Source organism: Erinaceus europaeus, unplaced genomic scaffold (assembly GCF_950295315.1).
Source record: "Erinaceus europaeus unplaced genomic scaffold, mEriEur2.1 scaffold_699, whole genome shotgun sequence".
Classification (NCBI taxonomy): Eukaryota; Metazoa; Chordata; class Mammalia; order Eulipotyphla; family Erinaceidae; genus Erinaceus; species Erinaceus europaeus.
The window spans coordinates 922-16,678 of NW_026647343.1; the positions used below are offsets into that span (position 1 = coordinate 922).

Below are 15,757 nucleotides of genomic sequence, written 5' to 3' on the forward strand. Positions count from 1 at the left end.
AGGGAGGTGGAGGGAGAGGAGGAGAGAGGAAAAAGAAGAGAGAGAAGAGGGAGAGGGAGAGAGAAAGGAAAGGGAGAGGCAGGGAAAGGAAGACGGAGTAAAACAGGGAGAGAGAAGCAGGGAGGGAGAGAAAGGATGGAGAAAGGGAGGGAAAAAAGAGAAAGGGAGAGAGAGGGAGAGCAGACAAAGCTGGCACAGTCAGCACTCAGTGAGTGGGGTACCTGGACACTGGAGCTGGGTCGCCAGGCCTAGGCGTCCTCTCCCTCCTCTCCTCCAGCCTCTGCATCTTCTGCTTCCGGCTCCCCTTCTGCACCCTCCTCAGCCCCTTCTTCTGTCTGCTTTCAACAAAGAATCGCATTGTCACCAAAAAGCATAAGGGCCAGCGGTCACGAGAGGCCCTGGACCTCGGCTCCGTCAGACAGAAGCCCAGGAGGAGGGTGCGGTGGCCCTGCGGCAGGGCTGCCCGTACACCTGCCCGGAGGATGCCCTGCCCGGCTGCCCACAGGGAGCAGGTGAGAAAGCCTTCCACAGCAGGCCAGGGGCTGATTCACCTAGCACAGCAAGGCCTCGCAAAGGGAGGGAGCACACGGCAGCACCACAGACAGCATGGCGGGTGGTTGGGGGACTCCATGCAGGGTGGGCAGGGCTGTGGGGTCTCTCCTCTCTCAGCACCCTGCACAGCACCCAGGGAGCCCCATGGAGGGTGGGCAGGGCTGTGGGGTCTCTCCTCTCTCAGCACCAGGCACAGCACCCAGGGAGCCCATGGAGGGTGGGCAGGGCTGTGGGTCTCTCCTCTCTCAGCACCCTGCACAGCACCCAGGGAGCCCATGGAGTGTGGGCAGGGCTGTGGGGTGTCTCCTCTCTCAGCACCCTGCACAGCACCCAGGGAGTCCATGGAGGGTGGGCAGGGATGTGGGGTGTCTCCTCTCTCAGCACCAGGCACAGCACCCAGGGAGCCCATGGAGGGTGGGCAGGGCTGTGGGGTCTCTCCTCTCTCAGCACCCTGCACAGCACCCAGGGAGCCCATGGAGGGTGGGCAGGGCTGTGGTGTGTCTCCTCTCTCAGCACCCTGCACAGCACCCAGGGAGCCCATGGAGGGTGGGCAGGGCTGTGGGGTCTCTCCTCTCTCAGCACCAGGCACAGCACCCAGGGAGCCCATGGAGGGTGGGCAGGGCTGTAGGGTCTCTCCTCTCTCAGCACCCTGCACAGCACCCAGGGAGCCCATGGAGGGTGGGCAGGGCTGTGGGGTGTCTCCTCTCTCAGCACCCTGCACAGCACCCAGGGAGCCCATGGAGGGTGGGCAGGGCTGTGGGGTGTCTCCTCTCTCAGCACCAGGCACAGCACCCAGGGAGCCCATGGAGGGTGGGCAGGGCTGTGGGGTGTCTCCTCTCTCAGCACCCTGCACAGCACCCAGGGAGCCCATGGAGGGTGGGTAGGGCTGTGGGGTGACTCCTCTCTCAGCACCCTGCACAGCACCCAGGGAGCCCATGGAGGGTGGGCAGGGCTGTGGGGTGTCTCCTCTCTCAGCACCAGGCACAGCACCCAGGGAGCCCATGGAGGGTGGGCAGGGCTGTGGGGTGTCTCCTCTCTCAGCACCCTGCACAGCACCCAGGGAGCCCCAAGGAGGGTGGGCAGGGCTGTGGGGTGTCTCCTCTCTCAGCACCAGGCACAGCACCCAGGGAGCCCATGGAGGGTGGGCAGGGCTGTGGGGTCTCTCCTCTCTCAGCACCCTGCACAGCACCCAGGGAGCCCCATGGAGGGTGGGCAGGGCTGTGGGGTGTCTCCTCTCTCAGCACCCTGCACAGCACCCAGGGAGCCCCATGGAGGGTGGGCAGGGCTGTGGGGTGTCTCCTCTCTCAGCACCAGGCACAGCACCCAGGGAGCCCATGGAGGGTGGGCAGGGCTGTGGGGTGTCTCCTCTCTCAGCACCCTGAACAGCACCCAGGGAGCCCATGGAGGGTGGGCAGGGCTGTGGGGTGTCTCCTCTCTCAGCACCCTGCACAGCACCCAGGGAGCCCATGGAGGGTGGGCAGGGCTGTGGGGTCTCTCCTCTCTCAGCACCAGGCACAGCACCCAGGGAGCCCATGGAGGGTGGGCAGGGCTGTGGGGTGTCTCCTCTCTCAGCACCCTGCACAGCACCCAGGGAGCCCATGGAGGGTGGGCAGGGTTGTGGGGTGTCTCCTCTCTCAGCACCAGGCACAGCACCCAGGGAGCCCATGGAGGGTGGGCAGGGCTGTGGGGTCTCTCCTCTCTCAGCACCAGGCATAGCACCCAGGGAGCCCATGGACGTGGGCAGGGCTGTGGGGTGTCTCCTCTCTCAGCACCAGGCATAGCACCCAGGGAGCCCATGGAGGGTGGGCAGGGCTGTGGGGTCTCTCCTCTCTCAGCACCAGGCACAGCACCCAGGGAGCCCCATGGAGGGTGGGCAGGGCTGTGGGGTCTCTCCTCTCTCAGCACCAGACACAGCACCCAGGGAGCCCATGGAGGGTGGGCAGGGCTGTGGGGTCTCTCCTCTCTCAGCACCCTGCACAGCACCCAGGGAGCCCATGGAGGGTGGGCAGGGCTGTGGGGTCTCTCCTCTCTCAGCACCAGGCACAGCACCCAGGGAGCCCATGGAGGGTGGGCAGGGCTGTGGTGTGTCTCCTCTCTCAGCACCCTGCACAGCACCCAGGGAGCCCATGGAGGGTGGGCAGGGCTGTGGGGTCTCTCCTCTCTCAACACCAGGCACAGCACCCAGGGAGCCCATGGAGGGTGGGCAGGGCTGTGGGGTCTCTCCTCTCTCAGCACCAGGCACAGCACCCAGGGAGCCCATGGAGGGTGGGCAGGGCTGTGGGGTGTCTCCTCTCTCAGCACCAGGCACAGCACCCAGGGAGCCCCATGGAGGGTGGGCAGGGCTGTGGGGTGTCTCCTCTCTCAGCACCCTGCACAGCACCCAGGGAGCCCCATGGAGGGTGGGCAGGGCTGTGGGGTGTCTCCTCTCTCAGCACCAGGCACAGCACCCAGGGAGCCCATGGAGGGTGGGCAGGGCTGTGGGGTCTCTCCTCTCTCAGCACCAGGCACAACACCCAGGGAACCCATGGAGGGTGGGCAGGGCTGTGGGGTCTCTCCTCTCTCAGCACCAGGCACAGCACCCAGGGAGCCCATGGAGGGTGGGCAGGGCTGTGGGGTGTCTCCTCTCTCAGCACCAGGCACAGCACCCAGGGAGCCCATGGAGGGTGGACAGGGCTGTGGGGTGTCTCCTCTCTCAGCACCAGGCACAGCACCCAGGGAGCCCATGGAGGGTGGGCAGGGCTGTGGGGTGTCTCCTCTCTCAGCACCAGGCACAGCACCCAGGGAGCCCCATGGAGGGTGGGCAGGGCTGTGGTGTGTCTCCTCTCTCAGCACCAGGCACAGCACCAAGGGAGCCCATGGAGGGTGGGCAGGGCTGTGGGGTCTCTCCTCTCTCAGCACCCTGCACAGCACCCAGGGATCCCATGGAGGGTGGGCAGGGCTGTGGGGTCTCTCCTCTCTCAGCACCCTGCACAGCACCCAGGGAGCCCCATGGAGGGTGGGCAGGGCTGTGGGGTGTCTCCTCTCTCAGCACCAGGCACAGCACCCAGGGAGCCCATGGAGGGTGGGCAGGGCTGTGGGGTCTCTCCTCTCTCAGCACCAGGCACAGCACCCAGGGAACCCATGGAGGGTGGGCAGGGCTGTGGGGTCTCTCCTCTCTCAGCACCAGGCACAGCACCCAGGGAGCCCATGGAGGGTGGGCAGGGCTGTAGGGTGTCTCCTCTCTCAGCACCAGGCACAGCACCCAGGGAGCCCATGGAGGGTGGGCAGGGCTGTGGGGTCTCTCCTCTCTCAGCACCAGGCACAGCACCCAGGGAGCCCCATGGAGGGTGGGCAGGGCTGTGGGGTGTCTCCTCTCTCAGCACCCTGCACAGCGCCCAGGGAGCCCCATGGAGGGTGGGCAGGGCTGTGGGGTGTCTCCTCTCTCAGCACCAGGCACAGCACCCAGGGAGCCCATGGAGGGTGGGCAGGGCTGTGGGATCTCTCCTCTCTCAGCACCAGGCACAGCACCCAGGGAGCCCCATGGAGGGTGGGCAGGGCTGTGGGGTGTCTCCTCTCTCAGCACCCTGCACAGCACCCAGGGAGCCCCATGGAGGGTGGGCAGGGCTGAGGGGTCTCTTCTCTCTCAGCACCAGGCACAGCACCCAGGGAGCCCATGGAGCGTGGGCAGGGCTGTGGGGTCTCTCCTCTCTCAGCACCCTGCACAGCACCCAGGAAGCCCATGGAGGGTGGGCAGGGCTGTGGGGTGTCTCCTCTCTCAGCACCCTGCACAGCACCCAGGGAACCCATGGAGGGTGGGCAGGGCTGTGGGGTCTCTCCTCTCTCAGCACCAGGCACAGCACCCAGGGAGCCCATGGAGGGTGGGCAGGGCTGTGGGGTGTCTCCTCTCTCAGCACCAGGCACAGCACCCAGGGAGCCCATGGAGGGTGGGCAGGGCTGTGGGGTCTCTCCTCTCTCAGCACCAGGCATAGCACCCAGGGAGCCCATGGACGTGGGCAGGGCTGTGGGGTGTCTCCTCTCTCAGCACCAGGCACAGCACCCAGGGAGCCCATGGAGGGTGGGCAAGGCTGTGGGGTCTCTCCTCTCTCAGCACCAGGCATAGCACCCAGGGAGCCCATGGACGTGGGCAGGGCTGTGGGGTCTCTCCTCTCTCAGCACCAGGCACAGCACCCAGGGAGCCCCATGGAGGGTGGGCAGGGCTGTGGGGTGTCTCCTCTCTCAGCACCAGGCACAGCACCCAGGGAGCCCATGGAGGGTGGGCAGGGCTGTGGGGTCTCTCCTCTCTCAGCACCGTGCACAGCACCCAGGGATCCCATGGAGGGTGGGCAGGGCTGTGGGGTCTCTCCTCTCTCAGCACCCTGCACAGCACCCAGGGAGCCCATGGAGGGTGGGCAGGGCTGTGGGGTCTCTCCTCTCTCAGCACCAGGCACAGCACCCAGGGAGCCCATGGAGCGTGGGCAGGGCTGTGGGGTCTCTCCTCTCTCAGCACCAGGCACAGCACCCAGGAAGCCCATGGAGGGTGGGCAGGGCTGTGGGGTGTCTCCTCTCTCAGCACCAGGCACAGCACCCAGGGAGCCCATGGAGGGTGGGCAGGGCTGTGGGGTCTCTCCTCTCTCAGCACCAGGCACAGCACCCAGGGAGTCCCATGGAGGGTGGGCAGGGCTGTGGGGTGTCTCCTCTCTCAGCACCCTGCACAGCACCCAGGGAGCCCCATGGAGGGTGGGCAGGGCTGTGGGGTGTCTCCTCTCTCAGCACCAGGCACAGCACCCAGGGAGCCCATGGAGGGTGGGCAGGGCTGTGGGGTCTCTCCTCTCTAAGCACCAGGCACAGCACCCAGGGAGCCCATGGAGGTTGGGCAGGGCTGTGGGGTGTCTCCTCTCTCAGCACCAGGCACAGCACCCAGGGAGCCCATGGAGGGTGGGCAGGGCTGTGGGGTGTCTCCTCTCTCAGCACCAGGCACAGCACCCAGGGAGTCCCATGGAGGGTGGGCAGGGCTGTGGGGTGTCTCCTCTCTCAGCACCCTGCACAGCACCCAGGGAGCCCCATGGAGGGTGGGCAGGGCTGTGGGGTGTCTCCTCTCTCAGCACCAGGCACAGCACCCAGGGAGCCCATGGAGGGTGGGCAGGGCTGTGGTGTGTCTCCTCTCTCAGCACCAGGCACAGCACCCAGGGAGCCCATGGAGCGTGGGCAGGTCTGTGGGGTCTCTCCTCTCTCAGCACCCTGCACAGCACCCAGGAAGCCCATGGAGGGTGGGCAGGGCTGTGGGGTGTCTCCTCTCTCAGCACCAGGCACAGCACCCAGGGAGCCCATGGAGGGTGGGCAGGGCTGTGGGGTCTCTCCTCTCTCAGCACCAGGCATAGCACCCAGGGAGCCCATGGACGTGGGCAGGGCTGTGGGGTGTCTCCTCTCTCAGCACCAGGCACAGCACCCAGGGAGCCCATGGAGGGTGGGCAGGGCTGTGGGGTCTCTCCTCTCTCAGCACCAGGCACAGCACCCAGGGAGCCCCATGGAGGTTGGGCAGGGCAGTGGGGTGTCTCCTCTCTCAGCACCCTGCACAGCACCCAGGAAGCCCCAAGGAGGTTGGGCAGGGCTGTGGGGTGTCTCCTCTCTCAGCACCAGGCACAGCACCCAGGGAGCCCATGGAGGGTGGGCAGGGCTGTGGGGTGTCTCCTCTCTCAGCACCCTGCACAGCAACCAGGGAGCCCCATGGAGGGTGGGCAGGGCTGTGGGGTGTCTCCTCTCTCAGGACCCTGCACAGCACCCAGGGAGCCCCATGGAGGGTGGGCAGGGCTGTGGGGTGTCTCCTCTCTCAGCACCAGGCACAGCACCCAGGGAGCCCATGGAGGGTGGGCAGGGCTGTGGGGTCTCTCCTCTCTCAGCACCCTGCACAGCACCCAGGGAGCCCATGGAGGGTGGGCAGGGCTGTGGGGTCTCTCCTCTCTCAGCACCCTGCACAGCACCCAGGGAGCCCATGGAGGGTGGGCAGGGCTGTGGGGTCTCTCCTCTCTCAGCACCAGGCACAGCACCCAGGGAGCCCATGGAGGGTGGGCAGGGCTGTGGTGTGTCTCCTCTCTCAGCACCAGGCACAGCACCCAGGGAGCCCATGGAGGGTGGGCAGGGCTGTGGGGTCTCTCCTCTCTCAGCACCCTGCACAGCACCCAGGGATCCCATGGAGGGTGGGCAGGGATGTGGGGTCTCTCCTCTCTCAGCACCCTGCACAGCACCCAGGGAGCCCCATGGAGGGTGGTCAGGGCTGTGGGGTGTCTCCTCTCTCAGCACCAGGCACAGCACCCAGGGAGCCCATGGAAGGTGGGCAGGGCTGTGGGGTCTCTCCTCTCTCAGCACCAGGCACAGCACCCAGGGAACCCATGGAGGGTGGGCAGGGCTGTGGGGTCTCTCCTCTCTCAGCACCAGGCACAGCACCCAGGGAGCCCATGGAGGCTGGGCAGGGCTGTGGGGTGTCTCCTCTCTCAGCACCAGGCACAGCACCCAGGGAGCCCATGGAGGGTGGGCAGGGCTGTGGGGTCTCTCCTCTCTCAGCACCAGGCACAGCACCCAGGGAGCCCCATGGAGGGTGGGCAGGGCTGTGGGGTGTCTCCTCTCTCAGCACCCTGCACAGCACCCAGGGAGCCCCATGGAGGGTGGGCAGGGCTGTGGGGTGTCTCCTCTCTCAGCACCAGGCACAGTACCCAGGGAGCCCTTGGAGGGTGGGCAGGGCTGTGGGGTCTCTCCTCTCTCAGCACCAGGCACAGCACCCAGGGAGCCCCATGGAGGGTGGGCAGGGCTGTGGGGTGTCTCCTCTCTCAGCACCCTGCACAGCATCCAGGGAGCCCCATGGAGGGTGGGCAGGGCTGAGGGGTCTCTTCTCTCTCAGCACCACGCACAGCACCCAGGGAGCCCATGGAGCGTGGGCAGGGCTGTGGGGTCTCTCCTCTCTCAGCACCCTGCACAGCACCCAGGAAGCCCATGGAGGGTGGGCAGGGCTGTGGGGTGTCTCCTCTCTCAGCACCCTGCACAGCACCCAGGGAACCCATGGAGGGTGGGCAGGGCTGTGGGGTCTCTCCTCTCTCAGCACCAGGCACAGCACCCAGGGAGCCCATGGAGGGTGGGCAGGGCTGTGGGGTGTCTCCTCTCTCAGCACCAGGCACAGCACCCAGGGAGCCCATGGAGGGTGGGCAGGGCTGTGGGGTCTCTCCTCTCTCAGCACCAGGCATAGCACCCAGGGAGCCCATGGACGTGGGCAGGGCTGTGGGGTGTCTCCTCTCTCAGCACCAGGCACAGCACCCAGGGAGCCCATGGAGGGTGGGCAAGGCTGTGGGGTCTCTCCTCTCTCAGCACCAGGCATAGCACCCAGGGAGCCCATGGACGTGGGCAGGGCTGTGGGGTCTCTCCTCTCTCAGCACCAGGCACAGCACCCAGGGAGCCCCATGGAGGGTGGGCAGGGCTGTGGGGTGTCTCCTCTCTCAGCACCAGGCACAGCACCCAGGGAGCCCATGGAGGGTGGGCAGGGCTGTGGGGTCTCTACTCTCTCAGCACCCTGCACAGCACCCAGGGATCCCATGGAGGGTGGGCAGGGCTGTGGGGTCTCTCCTCTCTCAGCACCCTGCACAGCACCCAGGGAGCCCATGGAGGGTGGGCAGGGCTGTGGTGTGTCTCCTCTCTCAGCACCAGGCACAGCACCCAGGGAGCCCATGGAGCGTGGGCAGGGCTGTGGGGTCTCTCCTCTCTCAGCACCCTGCACAGCACCCAGGAAGCCCATGGAGGGTGGGCAGGGCTGTGGGGTGTCTCCTCTCTCAGCACCCTGCACAGCACCCAAGGAGCCCATGGAGGGTGGGCAGGGCTGTGGGGTCTCTCCTCTCTCAGCACCAGGCACAGCACCCAGGGAGCCCATGGAGGGTGGGCAGGGCTGTGGGGTGTCTCCTCTCTCAGCACCAGGCACAGCACCCAGGGAGCCCATGGAGGGTGGGCAGGGCTGTGGGGTCTCTCCTCTCTCAGCACCAGGCATAGCACCCAGGGAGCCCATGGACGTGGGCAGGGCTGTGGGGTCTCTCCTCTCTCAGCACCAGGCACAGCACCCAGGGAGCCCCATGGAGGGTGGGCAGGGCTGTGGGGTGTCTCCTCTCTCAGCACCCTGCACAGCACCCAGGGAGCCCCATGGAGGGTGGGCAGGGCTGTGGGGTGTCTCCTCTCTCAGCACCAGGCACAGCACCCAGGGAGCCCATGGAGGGTGGGCAGGGCTGTGGGGTCTCTCCTCTCTCAGCACCAGGCACAGCACCCAGGGAGCCCATGGAGGGTGGGCAGGGCTGTGGGGTCTCTCCTCTCTCAGCACCCTGCACAGCACCCAGGGAGCCCATGGAGGGTGGGCAGGGCTGTGGTGTGTCTCCTCTCTCAGCACCAGGCACAGCACCCAGGGAGCCCATGGAGGGTGGGCAGGGCTGTGGGGTCTCTCCTCTCTCAGCACCCTGGACAGCACCCAGGGAGCCCATGGAGGGTGGGCAGTGCTGTGGGGTGTCTCCTCTCTCAGCACCCTGCACAGCACCCAGGGAGCCCATGGAGGGTGGGCAGGGCTGTGGGGTGTTTCCTCTCTCAGCACCCTGCACAGCACCCAGGGAGCCCCATGGAGGGTGGGCAGGGCTGTGGGGTGTCTCCTCTCTCAGCACCAGGCACAGCACCCAGGGAGCCCATGGAGGGTGGGCAGGGCTGTGGGGTCTCTCCTCTCTCAGCACCAGGCACAGCACCCAGGGAGCCCATGGAGGGTGGGCAGGGCTGTGGGGTCTCTCCTCTCTCAGCACCAGGCACAGCACCCAGTGAGCCCATGGAGGGTGGGCAGGGCTGTGGGGTGTCTCCTCTCTCAGCACCAGGCACAGCACCCAGGGAGCCCATGGAGGGTGGGCAGGGCTGTGGGGTCTCTCCTCTCTCAGCACCAGGCACAGCACCCAGGGAGCCCATGGAGGGTGGGCAGGGCTGTGGGGTCTCTCCTCTCTCAGCACCCTGCACAGCACCCAGGGAGCCCATGGAGGGTGGGCAGGGCTGTGGTGTGTCTCCTCTCTCAGCACCAGGCACAGCACCCAGGGAGCCCATGGAGGGTGGGCAGGGCTGTGGGGTCTCTCCTCTCTCAGCACCCTGCACAGCACCCAGGGAGCCCATGGAGGGTGGGCAGGGCTGTGGGGTGTCTCCTCTCTCAGCACCCTGCACAGCACCCAGGGAGCCCATGGAGGGTGGGCAGGGCTGTGGGGTGTCTCCTCTCTCAGCACCCTGCACAGCACCCAGGGAGCCCCATGGAGGGTGGGCAGGGCTGTGGGGTGTCTCCTCTCTCAGCACCAGGCACAGCACCCAGGGAGCCCATGGAGGGTGGGCAGGGCTGTGGGGTCTCTCCTCTCTCAGCACCAGGCACAGCACCCAGGGAGCCCATGGAGGGTGGGCAGGGCTGTGGGGTCTCTCCTCTCTCAGCACCAGGCACAGCACCCAGGGAGCCCATGGAGGGTGGGCAGGGCTGTGGGGTGTCTCCTCTCTCAGCACCAGGCACAGCACCCAGGGAGCCCATGGAGGGTGGGCAGGGCTGTGGGGTCTCTCCTCTCTCAGCACCCTGCACAGCACCCAGGGATCCCATGGAGGGTGGGCAGGGCTGTGGGGTCTCTCCTCTCTCAGCACCCTGCACAGCACTCAGGGAGCCCATGGAGGGTGGGCAGGGCTGTGGTGTGTCTCCTCTCTCAGCACCAGGCACAGCACCCAGGGATCCCATGGAGGGTGGGCAGGGCTGTGGGGTCTCTCCTCTCTCAGCACCCTGCACAGCACCCAGGAAGCCCATGGAGGGTGGGCAGGGCTGTGGGGTGTCTCCTCTCTCAGCACCCTGCACAGCACCCAGGGAGCCCATGGAGGGTGGGCAGGGCTGTGGGGTCTCTCCTCTCTCAGCACCAGGCACAGCACCCAGGGAGCCCATGGAGGGTGGGCAGGGCTGTGGGGTCTCTCCTCTCTCAGCACCAGGCATAGCACCCAGGGAGCCCATGGACGTGGGCAGGGCTGTGGGGTCTCTCCTCTCTCAGCACCAGGCACAGCACCCAGGGAGCCCCATGGAGGGTGGGCAGGGCTGTGGGGTGTCTCCTCTCTCAGCACCCTGCACAGCACCCAGGGAGCCCCATGGAGGGTGGGCAGGGCTGTGGGGTGTCTCCTCTCTCAGCATCAGGCACAGCACCCAGGTAGCCCATGGAGGGTGGGCAGTGCTGTGGGGTCTCTCCTCTCTCAGCACCCTGCACAGCACCCAGGGAGCCCATGGAGGGTGGGCAGGGCTGTGGGGTCTCTCCTCTCTCAGCACCCTGCACAGCACCCAGGGAGCCCATGGAGGGTGGGCAGGGCTGTGGTGTGTCTCCTCTCTCAGCACCCTGCACAGCACCCAGGGATCCCATGGAGGGTGGGCAGGGCTGTGGGGTGTCTCCTCTATCAGCACCCTCCACAGCACCCAGGGAGCCCATGGAGGGTGGGCAGGGCAGTGGTGTGTCTCCTCTCTCAGCACCCTGCACAGCACCCAGGGAGCCCATGGAGGGTGGGCAGGGCTGTGGGGTCTCTCCTCTCTCAGCACCAGGCACAGCACCCAGGGAGCCCATGCAGGGTGGGCAAGGCTGTGGGTTGTCTCCTCTCTCAGCACCAGGCACAGCACCCAGGGAGCCCCATGGAGGGTGGGCAGGGCTGTCGGGTGTCTCCTCTCTCAACACCCTGCAAAGCACCCAGGGAGCCCCATGGAGGGTGGGCAGGGCATGGGGTGTCTCCTCTCTCAACACCAGGCACAGCACCCAGGGAGCCCATGGAGGGTGGGCAGGGCTGTGGGGTCTCTCCTCTCTCAGCACCAGGCACAGCACCCAGGGAGCCCATGGAGGGTGGGCAGGGCTGTGGGGTCTCTCCTCTCTCAGCACCAGGCACAGCACCCAGGGAGCCCATGGAGGGTGGGCAGGGCTGTGGGTTGTCTCCTCTCTCAGCACCCTGCACAGCACCCAGGGAGCCCATGGAGGGTGGGCAGGGCTGTGGGGTGTCTCCTCTCTCAGCACCAGGCACAGCACCCAGGGAGCCCATGGAGGCTGGGCAGGGCTGTGGGGTCTCTCCTCTCTCAGCACCAGGCATAGCACCCAGGGAGCCCATGGACGTGGGCAGGGCTGTGGGGTGTCTCCTCTCTCAGCACCAGGCACAGCACCCAGGGAGCCCATGGAGGGTGGGCAAGGCTGTGGGGTCTCTCCTCTCTCAGCACCAGGCATAGCACCCAGGGAGCCCATGGACGTGGGCAGGGCTGTGGGGTCTCTCCTCTCTCAGCACCAGGCACAGCACCCAGGGAGCCCCATGGAGGGTGGGCAGGGCTGTGGGGTGTCTCCTCTCTCAGCACCAGGCACAGCACCCAGGGAGCCCATGGAGGGTGGGCAGGGCTGTGGGGTCTCTACTCTCTCAGCACCCTGCACAGCACCCAGGGATCCCATGGAGGGTGGGCAGGGCTGTGGGGTCTCTCCTCTCTCAGCACCCTGCACAGCACCCAGGGAGCCCATGGAGGGTGGGCAGGGCTGTGGTGTGTCTCCTCTCTCAGCACCAGGCACAGCACCCAGGGAGCCCATGGAGCGTGGGCAGGGCTGTGGGGTCTCTCCTCTCTCAGCACCCTGCACAGCACCCAGGAAGCCCATGGAGGGTGGGCAGGGCTGTGGGGTGTCTCCTCTCTCAGCACCCTGCACAGCACCCAAGGAGCCCATGGAGGGTGGGCAGGGCTGTGGGGTCTCTCCTCTCTCAGCACCAGGCACAGCACCCAGGGAGCCCATGGAGGGTGGGCAGGGCTGTGGGGTGTCTCCTCTCTCAGCACCAGGCACAGCACCCAGGGAGCCCATGGAGGGTGGGCAGGGCTGTGGGGTCTCTCCTCTCTCAGCACCAGGCATAGCACCCAGGGAGCCCATGGACGTGGGCAGGGCTGTGGGGTCTCTCCTCTCTCAGCACCAGGCACAGCACCCAGGGAGCCCCATGGAGGGTGGGCAGGGCTGTGGGGTGTCTCCTCTCTCAGCACCCTGCACAGCACCCAGGGAGCCCCATGGAGGGTGGGCAGGGCTGTGGGGTGTCTCCTCTCTCAGCACCAGGCACAGCACCCAGGGAGCCCATGGAGGGTGGGCAGGGCTGTGGGGTCTCTCCTCTCTCAGCACCAGGCACAGCACCCAGGGAGCCCATGGAGGGTGGGCAGGGCTGTGGGGTCTCTCCTCTCTCAGCACCCTGCACAGCACCCAGGGAGCCCATGGAGGGTGGGCAGGGCTGTGGTGTGTCTCCTCTCTCAGCACCAGGCACAGCACCCAGGGAGCCCATGGAGGGTGGGCAGGGCTGTGGGGTCTCTCCTCTCTCAGCACCCTGGACAGCACCCAGGGAGCCCATGGAGGGTGGGCAGTGCTGTGGGGTGTCTCCTCTCTCAGCACCCTGCACAGCACCCAGGGAGCCCATGGAGGGTGGGCAGGGCTGTGGGGTGTTTCCTCTCTCAGCACCCTGCACAGCACCCAGGGAGCCCCATGGAGGGTGGGCAGGGCTGTGGGGTGTCTCCTCTCTCAGCACCAGGCACAGCACCCAGGGAGCCCATGGAGGGTGGGCAGGGCTGTGGGGTCTCTCCTCTCTCAGCACCAGGCACAGCACCCAGGGAGCCCATGGAGGGTGGGCAGGGCTGTGGGGTCTCTCCTCTCTCAGCACCAGGCACAGCACCCAGTGAGCCCATGGAGGGTGGGCAGGGCTGTGGGGTGTCTCCTCTCTCAGCACCAGGCACAGCACCCAGGGAGCCCATGGAGGGTGGGCAGGGCTGTGGGGTCTCTCCTCTCTCAGCACCAGGCACAGCACCCAGGGAGCCCATGGAGGGTGGGCAGGGCTGTGGGGTCTCTCCTCTCTCAGCACCCTGCACAGCACCCAGGGAGCCCCATGGAGGGTGGGCAGGGCTGTGGTGTGTCTCCTCTCTCAGCACCAGGCACAGCACCCAGGGAGCCCATGGAGGGTGGGCAGGGCTGTGGGGTCTCTCCTCTCTCAGCACCCTGCACAGCACCCAGGGAGCCCATGGAGGGTGGGCAGGGCTGTGGGGTGTCTCCTCTCTCAGCACCCTGCACAGCACCCAGGGAGCCCATGGAGGGTGGGCAGGGCTGTGGGGTGTCTCCTCTCTCAGCACCCTGCACAGCACCCAGGGAGCCCCATGGAGGGTGGGCAGGGCTGTGGGGTGTCTCCTCTCTCAGCACCAGGCACAGCACCCAGGGAGCCCATGGAGGGTGGGCAGGGCTGTGGGGTCTCTCCTCTCTCAGCACCAGGCACAGCACCCAGGGAGCCCATGGAGGGTGGGCAGGGCTGTGGGGTCTCTCCTCTCTCAGCACCAGGCACAGCACCCAGGGAGCCCATGGAGGGTGGGCAGGGCTGTGGGGTGTCTCCTCTCTCAGCACCAGGCACAGCACCCAGGGAGCCCATGGAGGGTGGGCAGGGCTGTGGGGTCTCTCCTCTCTCAGCACCCTGCACAGCACCCAGGGATCCCATGGAGGGTGGGCAGGGCTGTGGGGTCTCTCCTCTCTCAGCACCCTGCACAGCACTCAGGGAGCCCATGGAGGGTGGGCAGGGCTGTGGTGTGTCTCCTCTCTCAGCACCAGGCACAGCACCCAGGGATCCCATGGAGGGTGGGCAGGGCTGTGGGGTCTCTCCTCTCTCAGCACCCTGCACAGCACCCAGGAAGCCCATGGAGGGTGGGCAGGGCTGTGGGGTGTCTCCTCTCTCAGCACCCTGCACAGCACCCAGGGAGCCCATGGAGGGTGGGCAGGGCTGTGGGGTCTCTCCTCTCTCAGCACCAGGCACAGCACCCAGGGAGCCCATGGAGGGTGGGCAGGGCTGTGGGGTCTCTCCTCTCTCAGCACCAGGCATAGCACCCAGGGAGCCCATGGACGTGGGCAGGGCTGTGGGGTCTCTCCTCTCTCAGCACCAGGCACAGCACCCAGGGAGCCCCATGGAGGGTGGGCAGGGCTGTGGGGTGTCTCCTCTCTCAGCACCCTGCACAGCACCCAGGGAGCCCCATGGAGGGTGGGCAGGGCTGTGGGGTGTCTCCTCTCTCAGCATCAGGCACAGCACCCAGGTAGCCCATGGAGGGTGGGCAGTGCTGTGGGGTCTCTCCTCTCTCAGCACCCTGCACAGCACCCAGGGAGCCCATGGAGGGTGGGCAGGGCTGTGGGGTCTCTCCTCTCTCAGCACCCTGCACAGCACCCAGGGAGCCCATGGAGGGTGGGCAGGGCTGTGGTGTGTCTCCTCTCTCAGCACCCTGCACAGCACCCAGGGATCCCATGGAGGGTGGGCAGGGCTGTCGGTGTCTCCTCTATCAGCACCCTCCACAGCACCCAGGGAGCCCATGGAGGGTGGGCAGGGCAGTGGTGTGTCTCCTCTCTCAGCACCCTGCAAAGCACCCAGGGAGCCCATGGAGGGTGGGCAGGGCTGTGGGGTCTCTCCTCTCTCAGCACCAGGCACAGCACCCAGGGAGCCCATGCAGGGTGGGCAAGGCTGTGGGTTGTCTCCTCTCTCAGCACCAGGCACAGCACCCAGGGAGCCCCATGGAGGGTGGGCAGGGCTGTCGGGTGTCTCCTCTCTCAACACCCTGCAAAGCACCCAGGGAGCCCCATGGAGGGTGGGCAGGGCATGGGGTGTCTCCTCTCTCAACACCAGGCACAGCACCCAGGGAGCCCATGGAGGGTGGGCAGGGCTGTGGGGTCTCTCCTCTCTCAGCACCAGGCACAGCACCCAGGGAGCCCATGGAGGGTGGGCAGGGCTGTGGGGTCTCTCCTCTCTCAGCACCAGGCACAGCACCCAGGGAGCCCATGGAGGGTGGGCAGGGCTGTGGGTTGTCTCCTCTCTCAGCACCCTGCACAGCACCCAGGGAGCCCATGGAGGGTGGGCAGGGCTGTGGGGTGTCTCCTCTCTCAGCACCAGGCACAGCACCCAGGGAGCCCATGGAGGCTGGGCAGGGCTGTGGGGTCTCTCCTCTCTCAGCACCAGGCATAGCACCCAGGGAGCCCATGGACGTGGGCAGGGCTGTGGGGTCTCTCCTCTCTCAGCACCAGGCACAGCACCCAGGGAGCCCCATGGAGGGTGGGCAGGGCTGTGGGGTGTCTCCTCTCTCAGCACCAGGCACAGCACCCAGGGAGCCCAAGGAGGGTGGGCAGGGCTGTGGGGTCTCTACTCTCTCAGCACCCTGCAC

The 15,757-nt window shown here is 67.2% G+C and overlaps 1 non-coding gene across 1 annotated transcript in view; it reads right to left on the reverse strand.

The window, feature by feature from the left end:
* Positions 1–218: 218 nt before the first annotated feature.
* The window catches only part of LOC103121715 (uncharacterized), a 62,577-nt gene continuing 47,038 nt past the window's right edge, over positions 219–15,757 (reverse strand). The window contains exon 3 of the transcript XR_009547940.1: positions 219–335. This is a non-coding gene — a transcript (uncharacterized LOC103121715). The remainder of the gene's footprint in view (positions 336–15,757) is intronic.